Source organism: Pogona vitticeps, chromosome 4 (genome assembly GCF_051106095.1).
Source record: "Pogona vitticeps strain Pit_001003342236 chromosome 4, PviZW2.1, whole genome shotgun sequence".
Taxonomy (NCBI): Eukaryota; Metazoa; Chordata; class Lepidosauria; order Squamata; family Agamidae; genus Pogona; species Pogona vitticeps.
The window spans coordinates 158,361,465-158,378,888 of NC_135786.1; the positions used below are offsets into that span (position 1 = coordinate 158,361,465).

Consider the following 17,424-nt stretch of genomic DNA (forward strand, 5'->3'; position numbering starts at 1 on the left):
CGTATGAATTCTGAACAGTGCAGGGATATATTGTCTGCTCAGATTCAGCCAAATTCAGCATAAATTATTAGACAGTGCTTCACTTCACAGATGGATAAAGACCCAAAAGATATTGCAAAGGCAACCCAGGCGTTTTTAAAGCAAGGAAATGGAATATTTTGCAATGGCCGAGTCAATCACCTGATCTCAACCCGATCAAGAATGCATTTCACTGGCTGAAGACAAAACTTAAGGCAGAAGGACTCAGGAACAAACAATAATTGAAGGTAGCTGCAATAAAGGCCTGGCAAAGCATCACAAAGCAGGAAACCCAGCATTTGGTGATGTCAAAGTGTTCCAGACTTCAAGCAGTCACTGCCTACAAATGATTCCCAACAAAATATTTAAAATTATCATTTTATTTATGATTGTGTTAATTTATCCAATTACATTTAAGCTCCTGAAATAAGGGAACTGTATGAAAATGGTTGCAATTCCTAAACATTTTATATGATATTTTTGTTCAACCCCTTTAATTAAAGATGAAAGTATGCACTTCAATTGCACCTTGGTTGTTTCAATTCAAATCCATTGTGGTAGCATACAGGGCCAGAATTATGAAAATTGTGTCAGTGTCCAATTATTTCTGGACCTTACTGTATGTTTTTATATGGGAAGAAGCAGATAGAGAGGGGCCTCCTTGAGTTTCCTAGACTGTGCTTTACCTTCTCTGATCTGTGTCAGCTTTCTTTCAACCTAGACTGTTACTTCTTAGGGTTGCTGATGTCATTTCCCGTTTCTCTTACATTCTTTTCTCGACTCTTTCTTGGAGATGAGACATCTTGGCTTTATTCCAAAGAGTTAGGGGGAAGCCATGGCTCCCAGAATCTTTAGCTAAGTTAGGCCCTGGTCACACAAGATAAATGTTTTCTAGTTCTTCTAATACTTTCCACACCTCTGTTGTACTGAATCATGGCCATGTGGTTTATATCCTGGGATGAACATCCCAAGAACTTTTAGCAATACCGATTTATTTCCTCCTGTTTAAATCCTTATGGCCGGCTCCAGCATGGCGCCAGTTTATTTTCTCTCTTGCTTCAGTATCAAGGAGCTAAATTGCTCCTTGAAGCAAGAGAGAAAATAAACTGGTGCCATGTTATATATAATCCATTATATATATATTGGATTAAAAATAATATTTATTGACACCTCAATATATCAGAAACAAGCCTCCATCTAAGGTGTGTGACTGCGCAAATGTGATTGACTCCACCCCACGCCGGACAGCTTTCCTCCTTCCCGGTGCACCCACAGCAATAGTTTCCAACCCCTTTCGTTCCAGTCACAATGGAACCCCACATGGGGGAAGGTGGATTTGCACATTTGGGGGTGGAAATTAGAGGGGAAATTGATTGGGAAGGGGATTCTGTTTAGGAAAGTATCCTCTGTTGCACTGGCTGCTCCTGAAGAAATGCATCACACACAATAGATTTAGGATATCTGCGCAGCAGTACTAGCGACCCTCCCCCCACCCGGTGCCATTGGTGTATCAATGTTTCAATGTATTTTCCCATAGAATTTAAAAAATATTATTTGCCAGTACAGTGGTGCCTCGCATAACGAGCACACCGTTTAACGACGAATTCGCATAGCAATCTAATTTTTTAAATCGCTAATGCAATCGCATTGCAATGTTCTGTACAGGCAAAACATCGCATTGTGATGACTGGTAAGCGTTTCGCTTACCAATTTTCGCATTGCGATGTTTTTTTAAACAGCTGATTGGCGGTTTCAAAATGGCCACCGGGTGCCCAAAATGGCCACCGCAAGTGTTTTCGCGCCCTGCCCTCACTTACCGAGGGCGCAAAAATGGTGGCGCTATGGAGGAACATCGCTGAACGGTGAGTTTTGGAGCCATAGGAACACATTAAATGAAGTTTAATGCGTTCCTATGGCTTTTTATGTTCCGTTTAGCGATGTTTTTGCATAGCGATGATTAATCCAGAACGGATTAACATCACTATGCGGGGCACCACTGTAATGTAATGTGAGAGGCCTCTGGTGAGATACTTTTACCAACATATCGATGTATCAGGCATGAAAAGTTTTTTTAAAAAGTAATGTGCGTGCTGCAGTAATGGCGGCCACCTTCCTGGCTTTGATTCTGAAAAGAGGCAGGGCAGGGTGTGCACACAGGCAATCGCAGTAAGGAAGGCACTGGTACAACAAAGGTACAAAAATAATACAACCCTCCTGGCAGTGGGGAAATGTTCTGCAGTTATCCTGCTGGCCGGGAAAATCTCAAACTTGTTTCTGCATTGTGTGACCAGGGAAAAAAAAGCAACAAATTAATTGGGGGATAACTAGAGAATGTTCCCCCCATGTGATCAGGGCCTTAGACAGAATTAAGTTTCCTATTAACCTTGGTATCTCAATGTACTTCTCTCTGAGCAGATATCCTAAAGCACTAGGTTTTTAAAATTTTCTACAATAAAAAGCAAATATGTGATTTCTTTCCAAAGGGCGGGGGTGTGCACTCCAGTATTCAGAGGCTGAATGCACAAATTAGCTCCACTTGCACTGCTAACAGATTTTACTTCTCATCCCATGTCTTCCTCTTCAAATTGCACAGAATGTCTTTAGCATTGATTATTTTCCTCTATTGTTTTCCTCCCCCGCCAGGCCAGGGAATGCAAAATTCTAGTAAAGCCTAATTTTTTTAGCCAGCATGTAGTGGTGACTTTCTCTTAGATTACTGAAGTCTTTAAATCTGATTTATTTCTGTGTGGGATTTCATTCTGACAAGGGGTTAGGATTGAATAAACCATTCAAACCCTAGCAACCACCCCTGTCCAAATACAAAGCTGATAGATTTCTACTGTGTAGGAACAAAGACTTGTCACAGATCACAGAGATGTGTGAAAACTGTTTTGACAGCTGTAGTATTCATTACCTTGTTATGTGGGGGGGGGAGAGGGAGGGAGGGAGGAATAGATAAAAATTGCTAGGTATTCAGTTGAAATATACAACTTCTGATCAATAAATTTCTGCATTATTTTCAGCGGATCTGGAGAACAATGCAAACTAGACATATCTGGAAGTATCTCTTTTGGAGAGGTAATGGGAAATGTAATTTTAGCTCTGCCTTATTTCTTTAATGGGCATGTATCCCTGTCGATAAACCTTCAGTTTCAATGGTCTACCAGATTGTCAGCTATTTCTAGTTACCCTAACAATAATGTTAGTTCTCACATCTATAAAATAGTGTCATTTAGGCTGCAATCTTATATCTACTTTCCTCAGAATAACCTCCATTGAGCTCAAAAGTACTTACTTCTAAACAGATATGCATGCAATTGTTATATTATCAGTCACTTTTCATACTAAGCCCATCCATGTATTCATTAAAAATCCTTTTATTATTCCAAATATATTGCTGTTCTGTTATTTGCATGAATCCTACGGTCTAGAAAGCTCTGAGAATATGTTCTGTATGAAACCTGAGATGTGCTAAGATCCAGAGCCTGGAACCAGTACGTTACAAGTAATGAGTTCCATGGATTTGGATGGGGGGATAACAGGGAACAGCGTGAGGGCTGGTAACATCTTTGCTCTCCCTCCTTTCTTTATTCTTTTATAGTGCATTCTAAATGATGAGCAGTTTAAGGAGCTGCTTTGCCAAGACAAGACAAGAACTATGATTTCTTTCTAAAAGCAACTTTCCAAACAGGTTACTTAGAAGAGGTCAAAGAAGACATTAGAGGAATGCACATTACCTCTGATTAACCCGGTTTTCCTCTTACAGTGGGATTTCATGAAAGATAACAGGACTGAGGTATCGTAATATAAAAATATGACTTTGTTGCAAAAATTAACAGTTTGAACACCGGCCAATTTCCAGTTACATACAAGGTGGAAGAAAAAGAGAACACCTGCTACGAAATGACTTTTTAATTATTTATTCTACAGAATAAAGGAGTACACATGGGTTAATTATCCGAACAATGTGTCTCAGAGTTTACAAATGTGCACTATCATTTATATACCCCACTAGTCACACATCACTGACCTTATCTACATCTTGCTAGTGTAGCTGACATCTTATAATTTTTACCCTAGCTAACTTTTACCCTAGTTGATTTCTGCCCTCTTTATTTTGTTTAGGCTTCTCTCTCTTTGCTGTCTCATCTATATAACTTTCTGTGTCATCCTGGTCTTGTTTTCCTTATTTCTTTTAACAACACATTCTACACAATCCTTTCCCTATCTTAGTAAAAGGTCAGGGCTTGATACTTGCAAGTTTTCTTAATATCTAACACAGCAATAAAAAACAGTACTACTTATACTTTTGTTGTTGTTGTTTAGTCGTTAAGTCGTGTTCAACTCTTCCTGACCCCATGGACCAGAGCACGCCAGGCCCTCCTGTCTTCCACTGCCTCCCGGAGTTGGGTCAAATTCATGTTGGTAGCTTCGATGACACTGTCCATCCATCTTGTCCTCTGCCGTCCCCTCCAGCACCACAATTCAAAAGCATCAATTCTTGGGCAGCCAGCCTTCTTTATGGTCCAGTTCTCACTTCCATACATCGGTACTTGAAAAACCATAGCTTTGACTATGCGGACCTTTAGATGCTGTCTAGGTTTCTCATTGCTTTCTTCCCAAGAAGCAGGTGTCTTTTAATTTCGTAGCTGCTGTCACCATCTGCAGTGATCATGGAGCCCAAGAAAGTAAAATCTGTCACTGCCTCCATATCTTCCCCTTCTATTTGCCAGAAGGTGATGGGACCAGTGGCCATGATCTTAGTTTTTTTTTAAATGTTGATACACTATTTATACTAGGTACATTTCATAATTGAAAAAAAATGTTTCCTAACAACTGTGTTTACCTTTCAGTGACAAATCATAAAACAAATCATGCTACATGAAAGATACCGTACATAGGTGAGGAAATTGTGCCGTGAACAGATGCATTTCACAACCTGATGGAATGCCTCTTTTAAAATACAGTACATGCTAACCTTGTATCTAGTTTGACAATTACAGTGTATTAGTGGAAGCTTTTTTTCAGCTCACAATCATTGTAAGATTCAAGAGTCTGGCCGTACACAGTCTTTAGAGCATAGGTAGGTCATTAAAATTCAAATACTGTAAAAGGAAATGCTTTGGGAATGGAATATTCATTTGTATTTGAGAAATCACTCAAACAATTTATTTTTCAGACCAATGGAAGGATGCAAAATTACTCTGGAATAAACATTTCCCCGTAAGATAATTGAACACATTTATAAAACATACTCTAACTCTGCTTGCATGCTTTTATGTTTGCTACATATGACTTATTAGATCCAAAAAGTGAATTAAGAAAGAGCTTTTCCATCATAATGTAAAAACAATAGCATCCATCTTCTAGTTGATAATCAGGAACAGCTTTCAAAAGGTGCCACTATTGTCATTTATTACCTCAAAGTATTATTTTTTTTATTTACTCATGAAATCACTCATTGGTAAGAGCTGTTTAGATATATGAGCTACTTTGATTTCAGAAATGAGAACTTTGTTTTTTAAAATGTTTACACTATATTTCATCCCTTCAAGGATTTATATGGCTTCTATTTCTTACTAAAAGACAACACATGGTCTTTCTAAATTTTAATGATCAAAATTATTTTTACTTCACGTAGGAGTGTGAATTTAATTTTGGCTAGCCAAACACTATAAACTGCACCTCATACAAAATGAAAATTGTATTTTCTACCATCAGGTGGGTTAAATAAGGATTTTTACCGCTGATTTTTAAAATGATAACACGAACTGTCTGGATGGGCTTTTCTGGTTTCATATTTTGGGTGTTTTGGGTGGGTTGAGGCCTTAGAAACCCCCTCTGTGTTCTTAGTGGAAAAACCTACTATCCCTGGTGGCCTGCAGGAGCTGAAATAATGCTTTAAAAATGTCCCCCAAAATTGGGAAGATAATTTTAAAATGGGGGGTTCTTAAGTGGCCTCAGGGCCTGCAAAAATGCTTCAGAGAACCACTATCTTGTTATACGTTGCTTCACTTTGTGTGCATATAATTACAGTATATGTATAAAAAAAAGTCCAGGGGCTATTATATTGGACTGGGACATGGGGGATCCAGGATGAAGTCCCCACTTAGCCATGAAAATCACTTGGTGGCCTTGGGGTGCCTACACTTTCTTAGCCAAACTACCCCACAGAGCTGTCATAGGAATGAAGAGGGGAGAAGAAGAGACATGTATAGCACTTAAGAACTGTAGGAGAGGCAAAATGTAAATTAATAATTAAGTAAATATATAAATTATTCTCCCGTGTTTAGGCAATTAAGTTGGGGTTTGCCAGACAGATCCTGAGGCTCTCATTCTCCCATCACCTTGCACCCCTCTCTTTTGAGAAAGACGTCACCCATCATCACTGCTTATCCTTAGTTGTTATGAGTCTCAGGACAGCTTTGCACTGTTCTGCTCTTTGTTTGCACTGGCAGCAAACGCTGGTCCCTGAGTAGCTGGGAACATGAGGTTCTGTTTGCTTGCCTGTTTGAAGAAGAACCAACAACAACAGAGAGAGCCAAGTTCATGCCAGATAAAGCAAGGTGTTGCTATGTGCAACCACGTTGCTTCTGACTTGTGGCAACCCTATAAATCAGTGACCTCCAAAAGCTTCTGTAATCATCACCAGCCCTGCTTATTTCTTGCAAGCTCACCTGAGTCCATCCATCTCTCTTTTTTTGGTCTTCTTCAATTTTTCACAGCATTATTGCCTTTCTTGGTGATTCTTGTCCGCTCATGATGTACCCAAAGTAGGAGAGCACCAGTTTAGTAATTTTTACTTCTAGGGAAATTTTAGGCTTGATTTTGATCTAGAACCCTTTTAACTGTACTTGTCTTTCTGGGTCAGTCATGATATTTCTACAACTCTCCTCCACCACCACGTTTTGATTTCTTCCTATAAAACACAGCACTACTGCATTTCTGTGGGTACCTGGTGGAAAGAACAGTTTCCCCTAGGAAAGCTTCTCAGCAGGACCTCTCAGAAGCCTATAAATTTATTCTGCTCGGGAACTTATTCCAGTGGTGGTGGACTAGCACTATGGCACTTTCAATGGGAAGTTTTTTTTTCTACATGGAGCATCTGAAATTATAATTACTGTACATGGGGTGGGGAAAACATAGGTCCAGAGCAGAAACTACATCAACAGTATGGATATCAAAGATTTCCCAAAGATTTCAAAGATATCCCAAAGAGAAGCAGTTTTGGAAACATAGCTTTTAAAGCTCCCATTTGGACATAACTCCTGATAACTCCATTCTCCCCAAGAGAAATAGTGATTAGCTGTGACCAAATGGGTGATGCGTTTTTGCCCTGACGAGAAGGTTTCTTCGGGATATACGGGGGTAGAGAGCAGGGATCACTCCAGTTCCTGCCTTGGAGTTTCAAATAACTACAGTAACCGGTTTTCAATGCATTCCTATGGGAAATGGTGTTTCACTTAGCGATGGTTTCCCATAGCGATGTTTTTTTTAACCAATTAACATCGCTAAGCGAGGCACCACTGTAGTCACTTCAGTACAGAGTTTTGCAGAGTCTTGCTTCAGAGCCTTAGAAATAAGCAGCAGCCTATATTTCCCCATAACAGGGAAATCCACAATAGATATACATTAATGTCTCTCTTGTTTGACAGAATTTGATGAAATCTACATACATTGTAGCTGATTTTGAGGGGATGTGTGCCTAATTTCAGTCAAGGGGACACAAAGATATTTGTGAAGGTGCCCCTCAAAGAGCACCCAGAATCCTATCAGCTACATCTGCAACTTAGTGTCCAACAGCAAATGTCCAGTTCTTAATTTGCAGCTATTCATTGGTGAGATTTATACTGATTATGTTAGGATAGTGTCAAACCATATTAGGGTTCCATTTAGTGAGTTGAGTATTGTGTTTGTTTGTTTTAAAATGACACACCCTATCTACAGTTGAGAGCAATATGTCAAAGAGTAAGTTCTCTGCTAAAATTCTAGGAACATAATCATTTCTTTTCCTCCATGTATTTTTTATGTTAAAGTGTGAACCATTCTTAACATATTTTCTCAAAGAATCATGAAGTTGGAAGGGCCCTATAAGTTGAACCTCCTGCTCAATGCAGGAATACAAATCAAAGGACCTCTGCCAGGTAGTTGTCTTTGATACCTAAGTACTTAATTGTGTTGAGTATCTAATTACCTATATAGTAGTGCCTTGACTTACGAATGCCCTGACCTATGAACAATTTGACTTACGAATAGCTCCGGCTGCAAAATTTTGCTTTGATTGCAGCCGGAGCTTTGACTTACGAATGGAAAAAGGCAGGGGGAAAAGGCAGGAATTTCATACCAATGGTGCCAAAGAGGCTGCTTCTTTGTAGCTCTTTCCCCCCAACGGTTAGAGCAGGGGGTCAGGGAACTTTTTTACTTCTGCCGAGCAGGAGGAGGAAGGAGAGGCGGGGCAGCTCCAGATCACCACTGGGCTCAGGAAGCCAGTGCGCTCCAAGCCCATCCCTGGTTTGGGTCTACTCGAAGGTACGTACCGCAGAAAGCACGTGTCTACTTGGGAGTAAGTGCTGCCGAAGGTGAGTCGGAGGGGCTCCGTGGACGGGGCGTGCGGCAGTGGCGCAGGAGGAGGAAGGAGAATTGGCCGGGTGCCGGTGGTTTAGAAGCCCGGAAAGCCTCCGCAAAAGCTTCGGATTGGTAAAGTGCTGCTTTTTCCTTTTTAAAAAGGTGTTCTGGGTGGGTTTTGGAGGATAGGTTTGGGCTGGAGGGGTTAGGTTTCTGTGTTGTTTTGTTTTTTGGTGGGGTCTTTTGCAGTCCAGGTGCGGGAATTGCTCCAATGTTTACTTTTGGATTTTTTGTTTGTTTGTTTGTTTTCTTGCAGTCCCAGTGTGGGACTTGCAGTGTTTTATTTTTAAATTTTGGGGTATTTTTTTTCTTCAGCCGGAACGGATTAATCGGTTTTCAATGCATTCCTATGGGAAATGCTGCTTTGACTTACAAACGTTTTGACTTACGGCCACCGTTCCAATACGGATTAAGTTAGTAAGTCAAGGCACCACTATATTACATTTAGGTACTAAAATTAGGGACATTTGTTCAATTTTTAAAATTCTGGTCTCTCTACAGAAATTTTTCAAATGATGGTAGTCACTGGCAAGAGCAATACTGCTGGCCTCTTGATTCCAGAAAAACCATCAGTATTGCCAAATAATTATGTCTTGATTATAGCATATTTGCATGTTTCTTTCTGGAATAAGGATATTCCAGTGCCATGGAAGAATCTTTAGACACAACAGGGGTTAGTACTGTCATATACCACCACTATCAGGATTTCTTTATGCAGCATTGCTGGGCAAGCCTGCTTTTCCTTTGCATCGTGGCACAGAAGACAAGATTTCACACTTGCTTAATATGAATTTTCAGCAAATAATCTGTAAAGAATCAGATTCACAGAAGTAATATTTAGAGTACAGATTTTGTCTGACAGCTATGCTAAAGTGACCCATTAAATGGGCTAGGATACACAGTCAATTCCTGTTTAATGACTGCGACAACTAAAATCAGAGCTGATATATCTGCATCACAATTTTCTCAGCAGTCTTTCTCCACCACTTCATCAACATTTCTGCCACATATGCCCTCTTTCTTGAATTTGTTCACATTTCTGGAGAGTGGGAAGTAATTCAGGGATACAACCTGGAGAAAAATCCGACAGGTCTTCCTTGTGCCCCCAAGACTTGGGCAATCTGGTCTTTGAACACATTAATTAGGTGTTTCATTTCAAATTCTGGTATTTTCTTTTCTTTTCTAAGGCCCTGGTCACGTAAAGGAAATGTTCCCTAGCTATCCCCCTGTTACTTGGTTGTGTTTTTATTCTGGTCACATGATGCACCATCAAGATCAAGACATTTTCTCGGCCAGCTGCGTAACTGCAGAACATTTCCCCATTGCCAGGAGGGTTGTGTTATTTTGTACCTTTGTTGTACTGGTGCATTCCTTACTGGGATAGACTGTGTGCATGACCTGCCATGCTTGTTTTGAGAATCAAAGTCAAGAAGGTGGCCACTATTACTGTGGCACACAAATAATTACGTTTATTTTTTGTGCCCTATACATTGATACTAGAGACGGGGGTATTTGTATACAAATATGAATATCCCCCCACAGGTGGAAAACAAGAAGGGTCCAGCCGCATGGGGCTGGATGGTCCACTCACGATTGCGCCCCTGTTGCGACTGCCACGGAGCCTTCCAATGGCTCAGGAGATTGCATTCGGCAAGCCACTCTTTGAGCTAGCAGACAGGCTTGTCGTCCTGCCTCCTGCCAGGATTGGCGAGCCAAACACTATCTCCAGAGCCACTGGAAGGCTCTGCAGTGGTCACAGCAGCAGCACAATAATGAGTGGACCGTCCAGCCCCATGGGGCCGGACCCTCGTTATCTCCACCAGTGGGTGGATATTCATATACAAATACCCCCATCTCTAGTTAATACATTGGCAAAAATATGTCACCGGGGGGGGGGGGCTCTGCCATTACATTACTGGCCAGTAAAATATATATATTACATATATTATTTCTATGGAAAGATACATTGAACCGTTGGTATGCCAATGTCACTGGGGTGCGGTGGGGGTGATTGCCAGTACTGACATGTGTATATCCCATGTCTGTTGTGTGCAGTTCATTTCTGCAGGAGCAGCCAATGCAACAGAGGATACTTTCCTAAACAGAACTCCCTTCCCAATCAATGTTCCCTCTAGTTTTCAGCCCCACATGGTGGGGTTCAACCCTTCCGTGTGCAAGTCTGCCCCATCATGCGCACAAGTCTGCCCTCCCCCCACACAGGGTTCTGTTGCAACCAGAATGAAGGGAGCTGGAAACAATCACTGGGAATGCACGGGAGTGAGGGAAAGCTATGTGGAGGGGCAGAGTCACTCGTGCAATCGCACACCCTGTTCTTGATATACTGATGTGTGTGTGTGTGTGTGTGTGTGTGTGTGTGTGTGTGTGTGTGTGTGTGTGTGTGTATATATATATATATATATATATATATATATATATATATATATATATATATATATATATATATATATATATATATATATATATATATATATATATATATATATATATATATATATATATATATATATATATATATATATCCCACTAAAACTGGGATATAAACTACGTGACCACAATTCAGTAGAAAAGAGGTATGGAAAGTATTGGAAGAATTAGAAATCATTTCCCTCTTGTGACCAGGACCTAAATGGCTTCAATTCAGCTTACCATGCACGCCCGAGGGATGATTTCCCTATACGTACCTGAGTTGCATGTCCTTTTCCACTGAGTCAGTTGTCCTAGACGTGGAAAAAGCTCAATCAAGCATTTTGCACAATACTTCACTTTTAGTATTATCATATGTGGAACCAAGCTTGCACATAAGTTTCTCCATGTTGTTCTACTGCATACTGTCTAATCGTCTTGCCTACACTGTGCACCTTGACACAAAATCATAAATCATGAAGATGAAGCTGCTGAACATTTGCAGAAAACACAGCCATCTTTTGTTGTTTGCAGGTGGTCTGACTGTCTCTTGCAATGATTTGTCAAAGGTGTTGTCTCTCTTGTTTCTTTTTTCCCCTAGCTTAGGAGAAATGTACTGCAATATCTGTTTGTTGCCCCTCAGCTTTCTTTGACCATGTTTCTCCCATTTCATCATGCTTTTCATAAAGCTGTGCAAATCAATATCTACAGGCAACACATCAGCTGAATGCTCAGAATTTTTGTATCACTGAAAGCAATAGTCAGAATCTGGTGAGAAGAACATTTCGACTTCCAGGACCATATTACTCAGCTTAAAGCAGTCATGCTTGAACAAAGAAAGTTCAAAACAGAAGTCTAGCAAGGAAGCACTGAGCTATTACTTCCCAAGAACTTCATTCCATTATCTATGGCCAGAATCAAGCTAATAGCTTTTTTTGCACTTTAAATGATTATTAGCTTTCAAATACCAGGATGCTGCCATCAATATGGACTTTTTCCTTAAGTGTTCCATCCACAAGGAAGGGAGAGTGAAACTACCTCCAGTCTTATTGGTGGGGGTTGCCCCACTTCCCCATGTACTGCATTTCCTGCAAGGTCTACCCACACATACTCCTGCATTTCTGTAACTGCGCACACAAAAACACAATGTAGTTATATACTACATATGAAGACATGGTTTTTTCTGGCCTTTAGGATAAACCACCATGCACCCGCCATGGATTTCTGCGAGAAGTTTGTCTTGTTGTTTTTCGTTATTTCAGATAGAAGGCCAACAGAACATAACCAACATTTCCTTATGCTTTAATGATGAATCCTCATCATTGGAATCTTGGCTAAGTATGCAAATGGATCAGGTTAAAATCCTTTCTTCAAATGAGAAGTTTGTATAACATCAACTACTATACCTGGAGCCACTGTAGTGGTAGTTAGAGTGTCAGAACTCAGGAAATCCGAGTTCAAATCCCAGCTCAACCATAGAAAGTGGGGGATGACAATGCTAAAAGCCCCTCCTTAACAATTTCACTTATCTCTAGGGTGGTCCATCAGTCCAGATAGGCGGGGTATCAATCAATCAATCAATCAATCAATCAATCAATCAATCAATCAATCAATCAATCAATCAATCAATTAATTAATTAATTAATTGAATAAATAAATAAATAAATAAATAAATAAATAAATAAATAAATAAATAAATAAATAAATAAATAAATAAATAAATAAATAGGGTTGTAACAGACTTGGTGGCACATTTTATCTGGAAAGGAAACATGAAAATTAGACACTACTAATGCATTTTTATTTTAAATATGTATTTAAATACTAAATAATATTAAGTTGTAAAATTTACAGTCAGTTTTGTGACTAATGCTACATGCACATTGTCATACAATACAGTATATGGTATGGCAAGATTCAATTCACCAATCCTCCATGCGCCCCCCAAAAAAAGAAAAAAAAGGAAGTTGCAATTTTTATTAGGTTACCATATCAGAATTCTTCAGCCCTATTCAGGTGTTGCAATCTGTGTGTATAACATAGATGAGGATGGGAATTCCTTAGCCCCACCCCCTCCACCCCTGACTTTGTCACCTTTCTATGCAAAGACGGTCACTGATAACCGGGAGAGCTCTAGATATCAGTCACAAACCTGATTTTCCAGGTTTTCTGGCTCACATCCAGAACCTGAACAGATAGCAGATAAGTTGCACTTCAGATTCATCACCCTCCACACTTCGTTTAGTGATGGGCAGGACTATGGATGGGCAAGAGAAGGATATGTGATGTAATGCCTGACAGGGGCTTTTGTGTTTTCCAGGATTGTGCCATGCCTCCACCTGACTGTGAAACAGATGTTTACACTCCTGCAATAGCAAATCTTGTCATAATGGCTTTTCATTCTTAACCATCTAGCACCACAGTCACTACACAGGACTGCAGCTTAATGTTTCTGTTGTCAGAGAAGATCCAAATTGTCACAAGAACAACTATGTTACTCTCAATGCAATTATTTAAATTCCCTCCATGTGAAAGAGAAGTAGGAAAGAGAGAGGAAGATGAGAGTGAACCGTCCCCTCAAGTAGAAGTCTGTTTGGTAGAGGAAGGAAAAGGGAAAGAGGAGGAGTTAACTCTACCAGCGTGGAAGGAGGATATAAAAGTTCAGAGGAGAGAGGGAGTTTTCAGTATACGGCAGACTGAGATAAAGAAAGATGAAAGAAGGGGAAATGAGGGAAAAGAGGAAGAGCTTAGATATGGAAGAACGTGTGGGTTATTAGAAGACTTTCCCAACTTTAGTGTAGGAGGATTATTACCCGATCCGGATAAAAAAGAAAAGAAGGTGACTGTAACAGAAACTTAAGAATGGGCAGTAGTGATTCCCACCCCCCACCCCCGGGGGCAAGCTCATTGGACGAGGGTGATCAGACCAGATTCGACCTTCAATCAGCCACCAGGCAAGGGAGATTGGGCCAGGCATCCTTGTTGCCGCACGATATGTGCAGTGAGGAGCGCTCCGCTGAGGAAGCCCATAGACAAAGAATGGTTTGGACCAGCCCCTTAATAAACTCTCCTAAGTTGCAGTTTGGATTTATGCCTTCTCCCTATGAACAATTGCCATACTTTAATTGTTTTGATCCTGTTGAAGTCATTGTTGAATCACCAAATGTTACTACAAATAAATCTGCTAACCATTCAAACGGATCTCTGTGGTTATTTCCCGCCAAAAAAGAGGAACTGCTTCGACCTCCTAACGAATTCAAACACAACTCCAGTCTCCAGGTTAAAAACAAAAAGATGGAAAACTATTTCCTTCTGGACCGAATGATCAGCTAGATGAGACATACTCTCCTGTTGCTATCCCTTTTTAATAGAGAATGAAATATTTTTGGCCTATTTACAGAATACATTTACATTTTAACTAAAAACTCAACACTCCACCAAAGGGGAAGTAGTATCTTCTTTGTGATGGCAGAAGTTATTCAGATTTAGGTACATTTGCAATACAGATAGAACTTTGAAAACCTGCATACTAGTGACAAAGATTACAGCCTGATTGAATTGCCACTGATGATCATGCTAAAAAAAATTCCACATTGGCAAAAATGCAAGCCCATACAACTAGTTATATAATATATCGATCTAGCTTTTCTCCTTGTAAAATGTATTCATAATAAAGGATGTTTGTTTGGTTTCACACCACACATGAGGAGAGTGCCTTTTCTCGTGACTAGGGAACGGCGTTTTACCTTCCCACCGAGGTGGTACCTATTTATTTAGTCACATTTTTGCATGCTTTCAAACTGCTAGGTTGGCAAGGAGCTGGGAGAAAGTAATGGGTGCTCACTCCGTCACGTGGATTCGATCTTACGACTGCTAGTCTTTTGACCCTGCAGCACAGAGGCTTCTGCGGTTTAGCCCGTAGCGCCACCACGTCCCTCCACATATATGTACAGATGGGTAAAAGGAAAGGTGGTGGAGAAACAAAAATGTGAGAGAAAGGCAGACTTTTCAACTTGAGAGGTATGTATAGGTGTAATTATACATGTCTACAAATGGGTAATCTCAGGTGGGACTAGGGGAGAAAGAGCACAAAGGAGATATAGTGCAGTGCAGGAAGATAGGAAGTAACTGATGAAGTGATGCAGTGGAGGGGCCAGGAATAAAAGAACTGGGCTCAAGAGAAGGTTGTGTATAAAGGAGCTGTAGCTGAGGAGGGTGAAATAAGAGGTGTGGTGAGAGTGGGGTCCAAAAACTGTTGTGCCTGAAGGCCCACAAAAATCTGCAACCAGCCCTGTGTGCTGTGTAACACTTGGTTGCAAAGCTCATATCTTAAAATATTTGTCTCATAGCTTTGCAACCTATTCTAGTAGCTCAGAAAGGCAGATTACTTTTTATTCTATACAACTATCAAAATGCAGAAGCCTTTTATTCTATTTTACAAGGTCTCACATATCCTAGATTCAGGTGTGGCTGCTTTGAGTTCTGACCTAATCCTGACCATAGAAGCAATTTCCTTTCACTCTAAGGATAGCAGCCTACAAGGAAATGGGGAATCATCACTTCTCACATCAGACATTTCAGGTGCTGGGAGATGGCAGTAATATGCAAGAGCAGGAAAAGGCCTACTCTTGGCTCTCCAAGCTAGGCTGTTAGTAGTAGGGTAATGGTAGCTTTATTCAAACTCAAATTTGACAGGTGCCACGCCCCCTTTTGGACCCCCAGCAGCGGAAGGGGAGGGACTTCCGGCGTCTAGGCTCGACCCAGGCCCCTTCCGGCGGAAGGGGCTGGTCGAGCGGTGACGTCGGGGGTTGTGGGGGTCACCGTGGGCCTATAGGGGTGTATTCCTAGAGTCTGGGGTCCCCCGTGACCCTAGGGTGGCCTGAGGATTGGTCCCCGAGGGGTTGTGCCACCCCCACGGCCCTGTGGACCAATGGGGAGCGGTTGGAGGGGCTTGGCTAGAAAGGGTGGCCCTAGGGCATGCCCCAGCATGCCTTTAGGCCCTGCATGACGTCAGGGGTTGTGGGGGTCACCGTGGGCCTATAGGTGTCTTTTCCTAGAGTCTGGGGTCCCCCGTGACCCTAGGGTAGCCTGAGGATTGGTCCCCGAGGGGTTGTGCCCCCCCCACGGCCCCTGTGGACCAATGGGGAGCGGGTGGAGGGGGTTTGGCTAGAAAGGTTGGCCCTAGGGCATGCCTCAGCATGCCCTAGGCCCTGCAAGGGTGGGAAAGTCCCAGGGATTTGCAGAGAAGCTATAAACGTGGTTCGGGACCCTTCTGCGCGCTCTTGCGGCTCTTTGCAAAGGTCTTGTGGCTTTAAAGACATGGCTGACAAGGAGAACAAAGCTCCCGAGGCAGGCCAAAAGGTAGAGGAGCAAAAGGCCGCTGCATCCATGGACGCTGCCAAACCCAGAAAGCGCTACATGAGCACAGATTCTGACAGTGAAAATGGGCCTCCAGTAGCATTAAAACGTCTTGAAGACCCTGTCAGACCATGTCATCCTGGGGAATCATCATGTTATAATGAGAAAGCTTCTGAAACGCAGCTAGGTAACCTTTGGGAAAAGGTGGTGGTAGAGGAGTGCTATAGATGGTTATTAGGTGTGCTATAGATGCTTATTCTGTGTGCTAAAACCCTTCTTTGATTTTTAGGAGATGCAGCACTTGCAAGCCGGAGGCGATTCTCTGAAAAAACACAAGGACATGCAGGCCCTTACAAGGGCCTGTCTCTTCGCAATGCTAAAAGACGCTTTGTCTGAACATCTGATTCAAAGGTGCTATGGATGCCAGGAAGATATTTGTGCACAACAAGCGCACCCGTGCATAGGTTGGAACGAAGCTGACTATTCCAAGATGTTGAACGAGATATGTGAAAAACTCTGCTATAAAAAAGTTATCCTCATTATAACGCTTGCAGCGTTCAGAAATAAGATGCTCTGTATGACAAATCGAAATGTACATTACATACACAAGATTATTAAATGTATGTCAGTTTCAGGGGATTCCTATAAATTGCTAAAAAGACTTTTGAGGTCAACAGATGAAAAATATCTAGCCATTGCTAAATTAACACTACAACTACACGATGATCATTATTATTGCTGTCCAAGCATGCATGAATGAATAAAAAACAAAAAACAAAAAACTATACAATTTCCTTGTAATAAAATGTGGTTTTTTAATAAAGAGCTTTTAATCGAACATACATTTGTTCATTTATTCATTTTCCCTTTTTGCTTAGCATTCTAATATCAAAATAGCATTTTTTCTAACTTTAAATGCCCTGAAATGGAAATCTGAAAAATAGGTGGGGGGGCCTCTGTTCAGCTGAGATACCAAAGGCCTGTCTTATCATTTCCTTT

The 17,424-nt window shown here is 41.2% G+C and overlaps 1 long non-coding RNA gene across 1 annotated transcript in view; it reads left to right on the forward strand.

Moving 5' to 3' along the window:
* LOC140706849 (uncharacterized) overlaps window positions 1-9,858 on the forward strand; it is a 62,124-nt gene extending 52,266 nt beyond the window's left edge. Inside the window, exons 3-4 of the long non-coding RNA XR_013545170.1 lie at window positions 3,042-3,096; window positions 3,710-9,858. This is a non-coding gene — a long non-coding RNA (uncharacterized LOC140706849). The remainder of the gene's footprint in view (window positions 1-3,041; window positions 3,097-3,709) is intronic.
* Window positions 9,859-17,424: the final 7,566 nt, after the last annotated feature.